Consider the following 17,500-nt stretch of genomic DNA (forward strand, 5'->3'; position numbering starts at 1 on the left):
TATTTTTGTTTCAATAAGAAAGCATTTGATTTACATATAAATAGCAGACATAAAATATGTACAAGTATTAAGAAAGCATTTTATTTTAACATTAAAAGCAGCCAACATGAAAAGTTTTTAGGCTGTTGATTTTAAGGTAATAGAGAAAAAAAGTGTGTTGAAATAAGAAATAATTTTATTTTTACATTCAAACAGCAAACAGAAAAAATTTGTTTTGCTCTTCATTTTAAGGTAATAAAGGAGAATAAGTATGTTGATGAAATAAAACATCATTTTATTTTTACATTCAAACAGCAAACTTAAAAATTTCTTGGGTTTATTTTTCAGTTCATTTTTATTTAAAACAAAAGTTTTGGCTCTTGATTGGTAATAGAGGAAAATAAGTGTGTGCATGAAATAAGACATCATTTTATTTTTACATTCAAACAGCAAATATAAACAATTATTAGGTCTATATTTTTCTTTCCTTTTCATTAATTTTTTCGTTTCCTTTTTTTCTCTTCATTATAAAGTTATAGAAATAGTTTGAAATAAGATGTCATTTTTTTTTCACATTAAAACAGCACATATAAAAATTTATTAGGTTTAATTTTCTTTCCTTTTCATTAATTTTTTCGTTTCCTTTTTGTTTCTCTTCATTATAAAGATATAGAAATAGTTTGAAATAAGATATCATTTTTTTTTTCACATTAAAACAGCAAATATAAAAATTTATTAGGTTTATATTTCTTTCCTTTTCATTAATTTTTTCGTTTCCTTTTTGTTTCTCTTCATTATAAAGTTCACGCCACTTCCCGCATCGTTCACTCCAGTTCACGCCAGTTCCTGCACTGTTCACTCCAGTTCACTCCAGTTCGCGCATCGTTCACGACTATTTCACGACTATTTTGTGCGTGCTAATGCGTGCCACAAACTTTAAACATTTCAAAGTTCTGGACACGCATGGCACGCATGCCACGCATCGTTCCCGCACTGTTCACGACATTTTCACGACTTGTTCACGCGAGTTCGCGCATCAATGCGCGCCAGTGCGTGCAACGAATGCGTGCAAGTGTCAGGTACCCTTTATACACAGTGTGTCTGTTCATTATTAAATTTCATTTTCTGAAATCTCAGAATAGCTTTTCTATTCCTTTATCTATCCCTCATCGTGTTATTGTCACTCCATGTTTATGGTTTTAAGCATCACTCTCTCTCTCTCTCTCTCTCTCTCTCTCTCTCTCTCTCTTCCAGAGGAAAGGCCAGGTCATAATTAGCGAGGAGTTATGATGTAGTGGAAGAATATCGAACGCCCATTTTTTTCGTGGTTAGGGGTTAAATACTTAAACCCTGATCACGCGCCTGTTCCATACTTTATCTTTGGCTAAAGGTGATGTCTTCAGGTCAAAGGGAAAAGTGAGTGGCGTAGGTGTATAGTGATACGTTGTGTTTCCCTTATGTTAGTGGCTATAGGGCTTTGGTGAGTTGGGTAATGATGTGTTTGTTAGCTTATTACGTGTTTGTTATCTACTTTGCATTTGCTTACACTTTGTTCCTTCTTCTTTTTTTAATTATTATTATTATTATTAATATTATTATTATTATTGTTATTGTTGTTGTTTTTGTTGTTATTAATATTACTATTATTATTATTATTATTAATATTGTTGTTGTTGTTGTTGTTGTTATATTATTATTATTATTATAATTATTATTATGGTAATTGCTTTACAAATTTTGATTTATTGAATAACTTCTGATAATTGTATTTATTTTCATTTTTAATTAATCTCTTAATTATGTTTATTTTCATTTTTAATCATTTGAGCCAAGTAGCCACTACCGGCGATATTACTTTTAAAAAGTTTTAAGTGTAATACATCAATTATAAGGTTTACCTTTTCTCTTTTCAGCAACTGCTTTGTCATGGAAGACCCCCATTTGCGAGGTAAGTTTGCTTTGATATCCAACATTTTAATATCTATTTTGACTTGTATTCCAGCGAGCATTGATTTAAGTAGAACCTCGTGTCGTGTGTAACGATAAATCGTGTCAGTACAGCTGTCAAAATTCCAGATAATGATTACTTTTTGGGTATATTCGTCGAACTTTTGTTCATTACCGCTGGTTAATTAATTGAAACTTTAATTTTGATTTTATTACAGATTTCGTCTTTAAAGATAATTTGGTTAAAATTCTTACGTTGTTGTATTTTCTGTCCCAGGATCATTTTCTTACACTTCTTTTGATTTCAGTACTGATTTTGTCTTTAAAGATAGTTTCGTTAAAATTCTCACGTTAGTGTATTTTCTGTCCGAGGATAATTTCGTTAAACGTCTTCCGTTCGTTTATTCTGTCTGTTTGTGTTATATGGTCTTGGGCTCCTTTCAATGCTAACACATGTCTATGTATAATTTTCTTCCAGAAGGTAATGTCATTAGTTACTGTCCTATTGTTTGTATTTTAAAGGGACTTGTGTTTTGCGTGTATGTGAGATGTAAACAATTTTTGGTCATTGATAATACTCCTAGTAAACTCTTCTTTCCGTTTATTTATTTATTTATTTTTTTCTATATTTTGGAAAATGCTTTTATTTCAATAGAAGTAATTTTGCATAAAAACGTATGGAAGTAAATTGTGTTTAATCCTATTGAGAGAGAGAGAGAGAGAGAGAGAGAGAGAGAGAGAGTGAGAGAGAGAGAGAGAGAGGATGGGGGGGGGGACGGCCGTGTTTTATTCTCTTGTATTTTGGTCTCCCTTATTCCCTATTTCCGTTATATATTCTATTTGCGGTGGCCCCTTTCACAATCATCCCGACTATTACCATATTTACTAATTCCTTAAATCCACATTTTTCATGTTTTTTTTTTTTTTTTTTTCATCATTATCCTAACATACGTCTTTGATCTCTATACAGTTTTAAAGGATGCCAGAGAACTTCAAATCAGTCAATCTATACAGTTTTAGGATTCTATACACGAATTCGTCTTATCATGGGTGCATTATTATTATTATTATTATTATTATTATTATTATTATTATCATTATCATTATTATTAGTAGTAGTAGTATTAAGTAGTAGTAGTAGTAGTAGCTAAGCTACAACCTTAGTTGGAAAAGCAGGATGCTAGAAGCCCTAGGGCTCCAACAGGGAAAAATAGCTCAGTGAGGAAAGGACACACAACTATCTATGAAGTATTGAATAAGGGATATGGAATGTTGCGGCCCTCGTTTTTCCACTGCATTATAAGATTCAAATCTAGATCTTTATTGCTGACTTTTCTCTTGTCCTATTGTACATCTGTTTCATCAGCGATGAACTAACTAATAGAAATCTTGTATTTTTTAATCTATTATTCAGCAATACTCGTGCTCTGTAATTTTAGCAAGCATTTAAAAAAATGACGTTCTTACTTTTTTCTTTCACTATCATGAAAGGATTGTTTTGGGGAGCATAAGATGCTTCGATTATTAAGTACCTGTTGCTTACAATGATGAAAATCAGTTGATTCCAGAGAAAATTTTTAGGATTATGTTAGGTTTTGCTCATTAATCCTTTGAGATGATATTAAATCTGACATAAGAAAGACTATCATCTGTGAAACAGTTTAAGCTAAAGTGTGGACTGAATACAAAAGTCCATTCATACAGGTTCAAATCCTAGTTCAGGAGTAGGTGCTAGAACTACTTCCTTCCAACTTTTATTCTTGCATTAAGGGGTCGGTTGCCAGACGCGCCCTCTCCAATGCCTTCTATCAAAGGCACCCTCTTCCAGCAAACATCTTTTCTCCATGTGATCCTTCACCTTATCTCGCTATCTAATTCTCTGCCTCCCTCTCGATCTTCCCCCCAGTTCCTCATCACTCTCTCCCCACCATCCATCCTCAAAATATGATGTAACTACATGGGGATATATTGATGAAAAATCCCATGGCTGCCGTTTCACACATTCAATAGACGCAAACAATTCTTCTTCACTCAAGGGGTTACTGCACTGTAATTGTTCAGTGGGTACTTTCCTCTTGGTAAGGGTAGAAGAGACTCTTTAGCTATGATAACCAGCCCTTCTAGGAGGACACTCCAAAATCAAACCATTGTTCTCTAGTCTTGGGTAGTGCCATAGCCTCTGTACCATGGTCTTCCACTGTCTTGGGTTAGGGTTCTCTTGCTTGAGGGTACACTCGGGCACACTATTCTATCTGATTTCTCTTCTTGTTTTGTTAAAATTTTTATAGTTTTTATAGAAAATAATTATTTTAACGTTACTGTTCTTGAGTTATTGTATTTTTCCTTGTTTACTTTCCTCACTGGGCTGTTTTCCCTGTTGGAGCCCCTGGGCTTATAGCATTCTGCTTTTCCAACTAGGGTTGTAGCTTAGCAAGTAATAATAATAATAATATAAAGAGAATCTAGTGGTTTGGATTGAAAACAAAATTACGTCATCTAGATAAAAAGGCACTCGACAAACGCTAGAAGATGACTAGTTGATTGGAGAAATAAAATGTATATAGTTAAAGCATAAGCAACTTAATGTAAACCTTTTAGAAACGCCCGAACTGTGTAATGGAAAAAATCTTAGTAAGAACGTCACTTTCATTGTGCCATTTGCAGAAGATATTGAGCCAGCAACGAGACAGTGGCCCACGATTAAGGTAAGGAAGGAAAGATCTGCAGAATTTTCTTGTATGGGAACCGTGTTCGGCGCTGGAAAAAAAAAAAGAAAAAAAAAATTGGATTATGAGACTTACGTTATGTATGGCAGAACTTCGGGAGTCGGATGATACTTTCGAGACGTTTTTGTGATTTTGTCTTTCGAGATTTTTCGGGAAATAGGAAGTTGGTCGGGGATGGAGAGAGAGAGAGAGAGAGAGAGAGAGAGAGAGAGAGAGAGAGAGAGAGAGAGCGGTTGGTATATAGGTGTCGCTGTTATATAATACTGTACAGTTTTCAAGACAAAGAACTATAATTTTGCAGACTATATAGATGTTTGCGGACGATGACCTATTTTCGTTGCTGTTTTTGTGATTTTGTCTTAAAGTTTTTTAGAGAAATAGGAAGCTGCTTGGAGGGTTGGAATGAGAGAGAGAGAGACAGAGAGAGAGAGAGAGAGAGAGAGAGAGAGAGAGAGAGAGAGAGAGAGAGAGAGAGAGAGAGAGAGAGAGCTATATAGTTATCTAGTTATCGCTGTTGTATAATACAGTTTTCACAAGGAACTGTAATTTTGTAGACAATATAGAAGTATACAGACAATTATATATTTTAGCAGCTGTTTTCACTAAAGAAATTTAGTTAAAAAGAGAGAAGTTTTACTTCCATTTAAGAATAAAGAGGGAGATTTTCCCCGGTATTTTTCTTCTGGAAGGAGGATTTATAGAGATGGAAAGAGAGTAATTATTTCATTTTTTGCACAGTATTTTTTTTTTATTAGGATAAGATAGAGGAGGATAAAGGGTCACTGACTAGTCCTTTTTTTCATTGTTTTTTTTTTTTTTTTCCAGAGGAAAAAATGAGTGAATAGCGATGTCTTTTTTCTTCTTATAACGAAAGGGGGATATAACCTTTGGTTCTTTTTTCTTGACTTCAGTTTACTTTACTCTTTAGCGTTGTAATAACAGTGAAATTTATTGAGAAATTATCTCTCAAAAATATGATTGTAAAGTAATGTATAAGTAGATCTTTTTTCATGACTTTTTTCGCTAAACGGTATTTTCATTTTGACTGATGGTAATTTTTTTTTCATGATAAGTGGTCTTTGATTTTCTCTACTTCTAAATAATATTTTCCATCTGGTACAGTTGGCTTCATTAATTCCGTTACACTGGGGTCTCGCCAGTGTACCGGCATTAATGAAGCCAACTGTACTGTAAGTTGTAAAAACTTCGATATTCTGACATATCGGAAACACGTTATTGTTTATATTTTCAAAACTTCACAAAACGATTAACGCCCTTAAACGATATTGTAACCGCTCACTGTGCTATTAATGAGCCCAGTTATTCATAACTTTATGTTCATCTATTTTAATATTGTTACTGTTTTAAAAGTATTTTATATTGTTCATTACTTATTGTATATTTGTTTCCTTATTTCCTTTCCTCACTGAGCTATTTTCCCTGTTGGAGCCCTTGGGGTGAGCATCCCGTTATTCCAACGAGGGTTGTAGCGTTGCAAATAATAATAATAATAATAATAATAATAATAATAATAATAATAATAATAATAATAATAATAATCCCTTCTGAGATTTCTGAGGCCAACAAGAATATTTCATCGGTAAATACTAATTCAGCACAGACGTCGTTAGTTTGATTCAGCGAAATCGACGCCAGTGTTTTGGGTTGGCGAGGGAAGGAAGACACTGATGCTGGAATTTGAAATCGGTATGAGCCTGATAGTGACTTCACAAGAAACTGAGGCCGGTGTTTGAGATCTACTCCGTGTATGGTACTGACGCCAGTTCATATTTTGGATTTTCTAAAGGCATGATTTTGACGCCATTACTTACAGTTTATACGTGCATTACTCAGATGCAAATGTTTCCTATCTGTAGGAGTAGAACAGAGAGAGAGAGAGAGAGAGAGAGAGAGAGAGAGAGAGAGAGAGAGAGAGAGAGAGAGAGAGAGAGAGAGTATTATTATTATTGTTATTATTTTTATTTATTTTTATTAAAAATATTAAAATTATTATTATCAATATTATTAAATTTACTATTGTTTTTAAGATTATTATTATCATTACTATCATCATTAAACTTATTATTATTATTATTGTTGTTATTATTATCATTATTATTATTACAATTATTATTATTATTATTATTATTATTATTATTATTATTATTTAATAAAGCTTTCTGCTTATTGTGAATTAAAGGTTCATTCATTTAGATATATACCAGATCTCAAATGAAATATTGATTGGTTATTCTTACTGGGCCATCGGCCTTAGTATCATTGTTCATTGTTATTGTCGTTCTTCTTTGCGGACATACTTTTACGGAAATTAGAATTGATAGCTATACAAAATGCTGAAGTTAATACGAGAAACAATTTCTTCTGTTTAATCATTAGATTTATATCCTAATATGATTTTTTTACTGTTCATTTATGAATAGTAGAGTTTAATTATACTTTTTGGTTTTCCGAAATTTACATTCGATATTTTAATTGTTTAACCCCCCCCCCCCTTCTCTCTCTCTCTCTCTCTCTCCCTCTCTTGGGTGGGATGAACACTGCAAAAATTGTTGTTGTGAACATTTAGTGTCATTGTCTTTCCCCCAATCTTGTTAATAAGCAAATTCGTCCCATATTACGTTAATGAAATTGAGTAAATTTTCTCATTTGACCATTCATTGTTTTCTTCCATTTTCAATCTGCACCATTTATTTTCTCTTTCTTTGTTTCAACGATTCTGTGATTTCTATTATCTGTAAAATAGAAAATACTACAAAATATTCTGAAGGTGATTCTGTTGCGATGTCTTCATACTCTTAGCTCTGACTATCTTAAAATATATTTAATATGTACATTACTGAAAGAGCAATGGGAAGAATAATGATGGGAATAACACTAAGAGACAGAAAGAGAGCAACATGGATACGAGAGCAAAATAAAGTAGAGGATATTCTAACATGTTAAAAAAAGTAGACATGGGCAGGACATATAAATGAAAAGGGTAGATAATAGCTGGTCATAAGAATAACAATATGAGTCCCTAGATATTACCAAAGAAGCAGGGGAAGGAAGAGAAGACGATGGATTGACGAACTAGGAAAATTTGCGGGTATAGACTAGCATAGAAAAAACAGAGACTGAAAGGACATATCTAAGACCTATGCTTTGCAGTTGACTAGTAATGGCCGATAATGATGATGATGAATCGTAATAAAAGGTTGTGGTGGCCGATGAGGTAACGTCCCTGACTGGTGATCACCAGACTGGGGTTCGAGTCCTGCTCAAACTCGCTAGTTCCTTTGGTTGCTACAACCTCACCATCCTTGCGAGCTAAGGATGGGGTGTTTGGACTCAGCGTTTGCTGGGGTGGAGAGTGGTCATAGGCGCTGAACATATGTATATATCGTCAGTCTCTAGGGCATTGTCCTGCATGCTTGGACAATGTCACTGTCCCTTGCCTCTTTCATTCATGAGCAGCCTTTAAACCTTTGACTAATAACTTTAAAGTGGTAGTGTCACAGTGACGTTTCTGTATTGTGCTACTTGAATTTGTACGTTCAAGCGGCTATTTGTGAGTGGGAGTGGTAAAAATCGTGAATGATAACAATGCCGTCGCCAGGGGCAAATATTATTTTTTTTTATAGAATTAATATGTCAGCTCTTGAATACTGAATAGAATCTGTGATATTCATTGTGTATATGTCTGAATGTTTAGGAAATATAAACTACTGTGATTCCACCATATGGGGTAAGATTGCGCAATACGTTTTCTTTTTTCGTTTTTAGCCTTTTGTGTTTGCTATTATTTTTCATCAGGTATCCGTTTGTTATTCCTATGATAAACTATACTGTAGTGAATTGTATTTAATCATTGTGGCGAGTGCCCAAAAAACCCGTTTTGTACATTCTTGACCTGGATTTCAACGATTAATATTGGATGTGATTTATCTTTAAACAGATAGTCTTCTAATTAATTTTCTTTTATTTTAGCATTAAAACTGGTTATAGATTTTAAAATTTCTTTTATAGTTTTGGTATAAACGACTATGAAGACTGACAGAGAACATTTTTAAGGGGGACCAAATGGCCGTTTCTTGGGAGATAAGATGCTAAACGTCTTTGATAAGGTTAAAGAAACATGATTGAAAATGACCGGACTCGCAGAGATATGATCATTTAAAGAGTATTGAATAGTTTTTTTTTTTTTTTTTTTTTAATTAGATAAGTAACAAAAACATAACATATGGTCGTAAGTTCTACTTGGTAATGATATGTGACTTGTTCTGTTTTTTCTCTAACATAGGATTTATTTGGCTCTGGTATAAGTTAGCACTTTATGTAGATGATATTATTATTATTATTATTATTATTATTATTATTATTATTATTATTATTATTATTATTATTATTACTTGCTAAGCTACAACCCTAGTTGGAAAAGCAGGATGCTATGAGGCCAGGGGCTCCAACAGGGAAAATAGCCCAGTGGGGAAAGGAAAAAAGGAAAAATAAAATATCCTAAGAATAGTAACAACATTGAAATAAATATTTCCTATATAAACAATAAACACTTAACAAAACAAGAGAAAGAGGAATTACACAGAACAGCGTACCAGAGTGTACCCTCAAGCAAGAGAACTCTAACCCAAGACAGTGGAATACCATGGTACAGAGGTTATGGCACTACCCAAGACTAGAGAACAATTATTTTATTTTGGAGTGTCCTTCTTCTAGAAGAGCTGCCTACCATAGCTAAAGAGTCTCTTCTACCCTTACCAAGAGGAAAGTAGCCACTGAACAATTACAGTGCAGTAGTTAACCCCTTGTGAGAAGAAAAATTGTTTGGTAATATCAGTGTTGTCAGGTGTATGAGGACAGAGGGGAATCTGTAAAGAATAGGCCAGACTATTCGGTGTATATGTAGGCAAGGGGAAAGTGAACCGTAACCAGAGAGAAGGATCCAATGTAGTACTTTCTGGCCAGTCAAAGGAGCCCCATAACTCTCTAGCGGTAGTATCTCAACAGGTGGCTGGTGCCCTGGCCAACTTACTACTTAATGCAGTGCTTGTCATGATATGGATCTAAAGTTTAGTTACTGATTATGAAACTTACTGTAAAAAATATATAGCTTTCAGTAATTAGGTGATCCACACTCCCTTTCTATCTTCACATTTGAAAATTCTTTTTACTTTCAACTGTTTCTTTTTCACTTACAGCATTTCAATAAGGTTATTCCTTGTTGTAAGGCCCTTTATGGCTACAGTAATTAGGACATCAATAACATAAGGTTGAAGTATTTTGTCTACCAATTACTAGTAGAATGCTTTCGACTTAGCTAACAACAGCCATTGGGTTTCATATTTTCTGAAAATAAGGGTTTCATGTTGATTTTTTTTTCACAATATTTCTAGTAATGACTTATATCACCATTGGATATCATACCATCTTCCGTTTTCGTTTGACTGTAGTCCATTTCTTTTAGCGAGGCATATTTGCACCGACTCGCAGCGGTGCCCTTGTAGATGGGAAAAGATTCCTGATCGCTGATTGGTTGGACAAGATAATTCTAACCAATCAGCGATCAGGAAACTTTTCCGAGCTAAAAGGGCACCGTTGCGAGTCGGTGCAAATCTGCCTCGCTAAAAGAAATGGACTAAAGTTGCCAAGCCTAAAGAATTAGTGGGTGCTACTCTCCTCACAGATCTTCTGCATCCACTTTGTAATTAGTAGCCATTGTGTCTCACTACTTAAAGTCAAAAGCCATTGTATTACCCTTGTTATGTAAAACAATGGATAAATCATCCAGACTGTGGTTGTATCAAGGATGCTCTTACATTTTTGAGAATCTGTAAATCCCAATTTAGAGATGTATTCTTTTCAGCAGTTTTTATTTTAAAATCTTTGTAAATTTATATATTGCAATTTAATGTAGCTACATTAATTTATTTATAATTTTCTTTGCTCCTTTCAAATTGTTTCGTGTATATATTCGGTGTCTTTACATCATTCTTCTATTTTAACTAGAAATAATTATAATGATAAACGATTTCTATTATATTAGTACACACACCCACTCTCTCTCTCTCTCTCTCTCTCTCTCTCTCTCTCTCTCTCTCTCTCTCTCTCTCTCTCTCTCTCTCTCATTATACAAACAAACAGTCTCGCAGGCATTATATTATACAATGTATATATATATATATATATATATATATATATATATATATATATATATATATATATACTGTATATATTGTTTTAAATTCGTTTTTCCTCGTGTCCGTCGTTCCCTTCTTATTGGACCCCTCTACATATTATCCGTGTTTCTCTTCCTCTCTCCTTCTCTTGCTCATTTTTCACTCGTTTTCCTCTATTCCCTCTCCGTCTTATTGTCGCATTTTCTATTTATCCCTTTCTCCACCCTTCCCTCGCCCCTCGTTGTCCTTTCTTCCTTCTCCTGGTGTTCCAATTTCTCCCTTTCACTTTTCTCTTATGTCCCCTTCGCATTTATCTTTTATCGCCATCTTTATATTCTCTCTCCTCCGCTAACATTTCCAATATCCCCTTCCTTTTTCTCTCATTCGCTTTCTGTTATATTTGTTCAAACGAAAAGCATAAGAGGAACCACATATCATCATTGTGCTTCTTCCTCCTCCTCTTCTTCCTCCTCCTCCTCCTCTTCTCCTCCTACTTCTTCCCCTCTTACGTTCGCTCTTCCATTCCCCTTTATTTCATTTCCCTCTTTTATGAGAACACTCATCCCCTCTCAGAGCAGGGTGGCACTTACACTTTGAAAAGCGTTGCTCGTGTATGTATGTTTGTGCGTATCTATGTGTATGAGTTCTTACCTATATACAGCCAATGGGGGAGTTAGCCCTGTTCCTATGGCCCCCGTCTCCTTTTCCATTGTTAACAAATATTTTGCATGTATGTGTTTGTGCAAGCAATGCTAGTGACATCTTTGCTAGATTGCATGGAGGCATCAAAATCAAATTGTATTGTTGCACTCTGGGGTGTCTCGTAGGAACGATTGCCTTCATGTCCTAACAATCGGTGACATGTCGAATTGCTTGTTGTTTAATTGTAGTGTTTTATTGTATGCCATGTCGAATTGTTAAAGGGCTATGATTATTTTCCCTCATTATTATTATTATTATTATTATTATTATTATTATTATTATTATTATTATTATTAAATAAGTTACAAGGTTTGGGTGGATTGATGAAGTGAAGAAAGCTTTAAGTGATAGGATGATAGATGTGAGAAAGGCAAGAGAGCGTGCTAGAAATAGGAATGAATGGCGAGCGATTATGGCACAGTTCTAGTAGGCCCTGCTGCTTCCTCCGGTCGCCTTGGTGACCGCTGAGGTAGCAGAAGTAGGCGATTCAGCATATGAAGCTTCATTTGTGGTGGAAAACGGGGAAGGGTGGGCTGTGGCACCCCTCGTCAGGCTCGGAGGAGCGAGGAGAAGAAAATCCTCTTTGTTCTTTGTTACTTTGTTTTATGTCGGCTACCCCGTAAAAGGGGGAAGTGCCTTGGTAGATAGATAGAAGCTACAACCCTAGTTAGAAAAGCAGGATGCTATAAGCCCAAGGACTCCAACAAGGAAAAATAACCCAGTGAGGAAATGAAACAGAGAAATGAATAAACTACAAGAGAAGTAATGAACACTTAAAATAAAACATTTTAAGAACAGTAACAACAATATAATAGATCTTTCATATATAAACTATGAAAAAAAAACTTGTCAGCCTGAATTAGTTTTTAGTTTTGTTTTAACTGAATGTGAGAGTGGAACAAGGACAGACAAAGTTCTCAGATGGCCTTAGCAAATAACATCTGTAGAGATTCTACATACATCTCTGCTAATCTATGGGTTGAGAAGAAACTCTCTCTCTCTCTCTGTAGATCTTGGAAGAAGCCCTGAGGCTGCGTGTCTAAGTCCGTTCTCGTCTGACCTTGGATGAAAAAAAGTCTCACCTTGGTGGAGATTATTGGCGTCACGTCATGTGACTTGCGCAAAGAGCTCTGATATGTTACTGCGAGATTCTACGTTTCAGCTGTTAGCAAGAGGTTGGAATTTCGATTTTTGAGTTTTAATTGTGTCTTGAGTAATTTGTTGTGTGATCGATACTCTTTGATGGCTATAGTTCAGTCCAGATGGAAGACGTAGACTGGTGGTGTAATTTTTAAGGACTGTCAACGCAAGAGTCCGTGTCTTACATAAGGTAGGGTAGGGCAATCGTATTCTATGGACCTTGGGGCAATCTAAAATGAACCAACGGACGGTAGCTTTCCGCAGCTTCCATCTCCATCTCATTACTGTTGTTTACCTAATATATTGGACTGTGAGCATCTTTATAGATTAATGTATTATAGTCGTTACGGAGTTTTTTCTGTATATCTGTATTTTAATTTTTCTTACTATGGTTTATATATTATACACGAGCTCACACACACACATATATATATATATATATATATATATATATATATATATATATATATATATATATGTATATATATATATTATATATAGATATATTTATATATATATATATATATATATATATATATATGTATATGTATATATATACACGTATATATTCATGATGGATTTGTGATTGTATATAAGATCAGATGTTATTGGAAATTAAAGTAAATTTATCTTTCATATCCGTCATAAGATTTAATGAATCACTAACCCATAACCCATATTGTGCCCCCTTGAAATAGGTCACTGTTCTTTTATATTTTGTTACCACCAAGCCATTTCTACATTTCTAAAAAAAAAAAATAACTTGAGTAATTAGTCGTATAACCAGAGATATTTACCCTACAATATGTTTTATTTGACACTGTGGAACACATTTTCTTATTCTATAGGGTTATATATATATATATATATATATATATATATATTTGTAAATATATATATATATATATATATATATATATATATATATATATATATATACTTGTAACTCGTACCCGCACAAACATATATATATATATATATATATATATATATATATATATATATATATATATGTATATATATATTTGTCTTTGTGCGGGTACATGTTAAAAGTATATATATATATATATATATATATATATATATGTGTTTATATATATATATACATATATATATATATATATATATATATATATATATGTGTGTGTGTGTGTGTGTGTGTGTGTGTAGGTATGTATGTATGTATATTTATTCAAAGTATGGAGTGTTCGATCACTGAAATCGTGGCATCACTGTGAATGAAATACCGTTTCGCTGAATAAACTTCTTACTAATTAGGTGAGTATTCTTATTGATACAGATACCTCCTTCTCTTGGCCTTATGACTAAGCGAATAACTACTGTAAAAAGTTCCTATTTTAAACATTGCACTGATATTGTATTGAAAGGCGATAACCATGTTACTCATACAGAGAAATCACCTAAGGCACTAGTTTTTAAAACGCCATTCGCGATGGGTCGGCTTACACGAACACAGTGAGCAAGTCTTTTGGATATTGTGAAGGAAATCGTGTACTTGTGTACTTATCCTCTGATAACTACATATCATGTTGCACTAGCAGGTATTTTGCATCTTTTATCTTTATATAATCAAAAAAAAAAAAAATCAATTACCTGATATTTTTTTTTTTCGAAATTGATGCAAAATTAGAATCATAAGTGTTTAGTAATGTATTCTGACACAGGCAAGAGTGTGTTGGGCTATTTAGTGTAAAGTGTTGGTCAAGTGGTAAAAGTATCCAGAAAAATATTTGTGTGACAAATACCTTTGTAATCACGAAATTCAGAAATAACGTCCTTATGATTAATATAGCCGACGATTTAAAGGCCACTCGTGAATGGCAGAGGCAAGGGACAGTGACATTGCCCTATCAAGCTAGGACCAAAGAGAGCCAATCCCCCCAAACTTAGTTCATAAGGATGGTGCGGTTGCAGCTATCAAATGAACTAACGAGTTTGAGCGGGACTCGAACCCCAAGTCTATGATCACTAGTCAGGGACGTTACCACATAGCCCACCACAATCCTAAAGCAGTAAAATTAATTTGAATAGGCCAGAGAGCATATTTTTTAATGCTTTAAATGTTTCTCTCGAGGAATAATAATTTTCTGGTGACAAGCAACTAGGTTAAAGCTGTGTGTATATATATATATATATATATATATATATATATATATATATATATATATTTATATATATATATATATATATATATATATATATATATATATATATATATATATATGGCTTAGTCACTGTCTATACAAGCTTGCCGACCAGGGTTCGATTCCCGGCCGGAGCCAAGCTCTTGTCTTTGTGTGATTTCGCCTGGGGCTCTGATCCCGAGGTCGTTAAGAGAATCCAGACATTAATGTATCAAAAATATATATGGCTTATTTGAATATGAAAAAACACGTAAAAATGTGCAAAATTTATCATATATATATATATATATATATATATGTGTGTGTATATATATGTGTATATATATATATATGTATATATATATATATATATATATATATATATATATATATATATATGGGCTTATCTACTAGCTTTTATAAAAGCCAGAATGATGGAAAATGATAATGCCTTCTCATATATTTCCTTTTTAGAAAATACGCCCCAATACTTGATGCCATCTCATCTGGGAAAATGTTACTTCGAAGTAAAGAACAATATAATATATACTAGTTTAAGGAAAAGCAATTCGAATGTCCCCCCATTTTTTTTTTTTTACAAAGTAATGGAGGAAAACCCCATCTGGGATCAGTCATTTTCATCACTAACTCTCCCTTCAGCATTAAATTCTAGAAAGCTTCTCTCTGCTCTCGCTCTGCTCCCTAGTTCCCTACTCTCCTTAGTTTGAAAAGGCGAGGGGACAATACCAAGAACATTATTATTTTTCCCTGCAGTGACGAGGTGGATTTGGGGTCATGCCCGTCATAGTAGCTGCTGCTGAAAGATTTCTCTAATAGGTGACGTTTGTATTCGATGAAAATTGTGCTTATCTTCGATGTAAGTGGATGGGCGTCTTTCGTTTAATCTGGTGAGGGAGTTTCTCTTTAATTAGATTGAAATGGAAGGTTTTGTTCGGAATTTCTCGATTTGTTTTCGCATTGCAGGTTTCTGTTTATGAAAAGTAACTAATGGTTTGCAGGTTTTCTTTAGAAAATTTCTATTTCTTTTGCCATTAGAGGTTTGGGGTTTTTGAAAAGTAACCGATGGTTTGAATGAGTGTGGTTTTTATTTTTTTAAATTTGTTATTGAGGCAAAACTACTATGAATGTTTTTGTCTTGTTCGGTTTCTTTAAAGGAAAATAATCAGCTTGAAGACTTGGAAGTCACCCTAATTGCACAGTCACGCACTCATACACACACACACAAACACACACACACACACACACACACACACATATATATATATATATATATATATATATATATATATATATATATATATGTGTGTGTGTGTGTGTGTGTGTGTGTGTATGTATCATCATCATCATCTCCTCCTATGCATATTAACGCAAAGGGCCTCGATTAGATTTCGCCAGTCGTCTCTATCTTGAGCTTTTAATTCAATATATTTCTTTTCATCATCATCTACTTCGCGCTTCATAGGTCTCAGCCATGTAGGCCTGTGTCTTCCAACTCTTTTATTGCCTTGTGGAGCCCAGCTGAACATTTGGTGAACTAATCTTTCGGGGGGTGGGGGGTGCGAAGAGCATGCCCAAGCCATCTCCATCTACCTTTCATCATGATCTCATCCACATATGGCACTCGAGTGATCTCTCTTATAGTTTCATTTCTAATCCTGTCCTGCCATTTAACTCCCAATATCCTTCTGAGGGCTTTGTTCTCAAATCTACAGAATCTGTTGGGGATTGTTTCATTGTCATACCATGACTCATGTCCATACAGTAACACCGATCTCACTAAACTGATGTATAGTCTAATTTTTATATGTAATTTCAGGCGATTTGATTTCCAAATTTTACTTAACCTAGCCATTGTCTGATTTGCTTTTTTCATTCTTTCACTGAATTCTAATTCTAAAGACCCTGTATTTAGTTCCTAAATACTTAAAGGATTCTACCTCATTAATCCTTTCTCCTTGCTATGCTCATGAACAGACTTAATCAAATTTACATATTTAAGAGGAATTCCATAGTAACGCAGGACTCTGCACAAAATTGGCCGCAGGACACTATCGAAAGGGGATTTCTATATTCTACGCATTGTTGTACAACATGTCCCAAAATGAAAATTTGGTCAGAGCAACTTCTACCTTTTCTAAATCCTGCTTGTTTATCTCTCAGATTTTCATCATTCTTTAACTCTAGTCTCATTAGAATAAGCATACTATATATTTTCATAACAACGGACATAAGTGTTATGCCTCTGTAATTATTGCAATCAGTCAGGTCTCTAATTTTAGCTATTTTAACCAAGATTCCTAACTCCTATTCATCAGGTTTTGCTTCTTCATGCCACATTCTACAAAATAATCTTGTTAGTAGTCTGGGAGTCACTTCATTTTCGGCCAGTATCATCTCGGCAGTTATTCCATCGTATCCTGGGGCTTTTAATCTCTTTAGTTTTGTGAGGATAGCTTCGACTTCAAACACACTGAATTCATTCATGGGAACATCAAGGTCTTCATCAGCTTCAGGTATATCAATCAAATTATTCCCTTCATATGTCCTATTCATAACCTCACTAAAGTGTTCCATCCAACGTTGTCTTTCATCATATTCTGTTGCTATAACAGAGCCATCTCTATGTTTGATGTGTATGTGCTTCTCC

The 17,500-nt window shown here is 34.1% G+C and overlaps 1 long non-coding RNA gene across 1 annotated transcript in view; it reads left to right on the forward strand.

The window, feature by feature from the left end:
• The window catches only part of LOC137634250 (uncharacterized), a 689,990-nt gene that overhangs the window by 316,630 nt on the left and 355,860 nt on the right, over positions 1–17,500 (forward strand). The window contains exon 2 of the long non-coding RNA XR_011042493.1: positions 1,893–1,927. This is a non-coding gene — a long non-coding RNA (uncharacterized lncRNA). The remainder of the gene's footprint in view (positions 1–1,892; positions 1,928–17,500) is intronic.

The sequence above is a fragment of the Palaemon carinicauda genome, chromosome 44 (genome assembly GCF_036898095.1).
Source record: "Palaemon carinicauda isolate YSFRI2023 chromosome 44, ASM3689809v2, whole genome shotgun sequence".
NCBI classification, from domain to species: domain Eukaryota; kingdom Metazoa; phylum Arthropoda; class Malacostraca; order Decapoda; family Palaemonidae; genus Palaemon; species Palaemon carinicauda.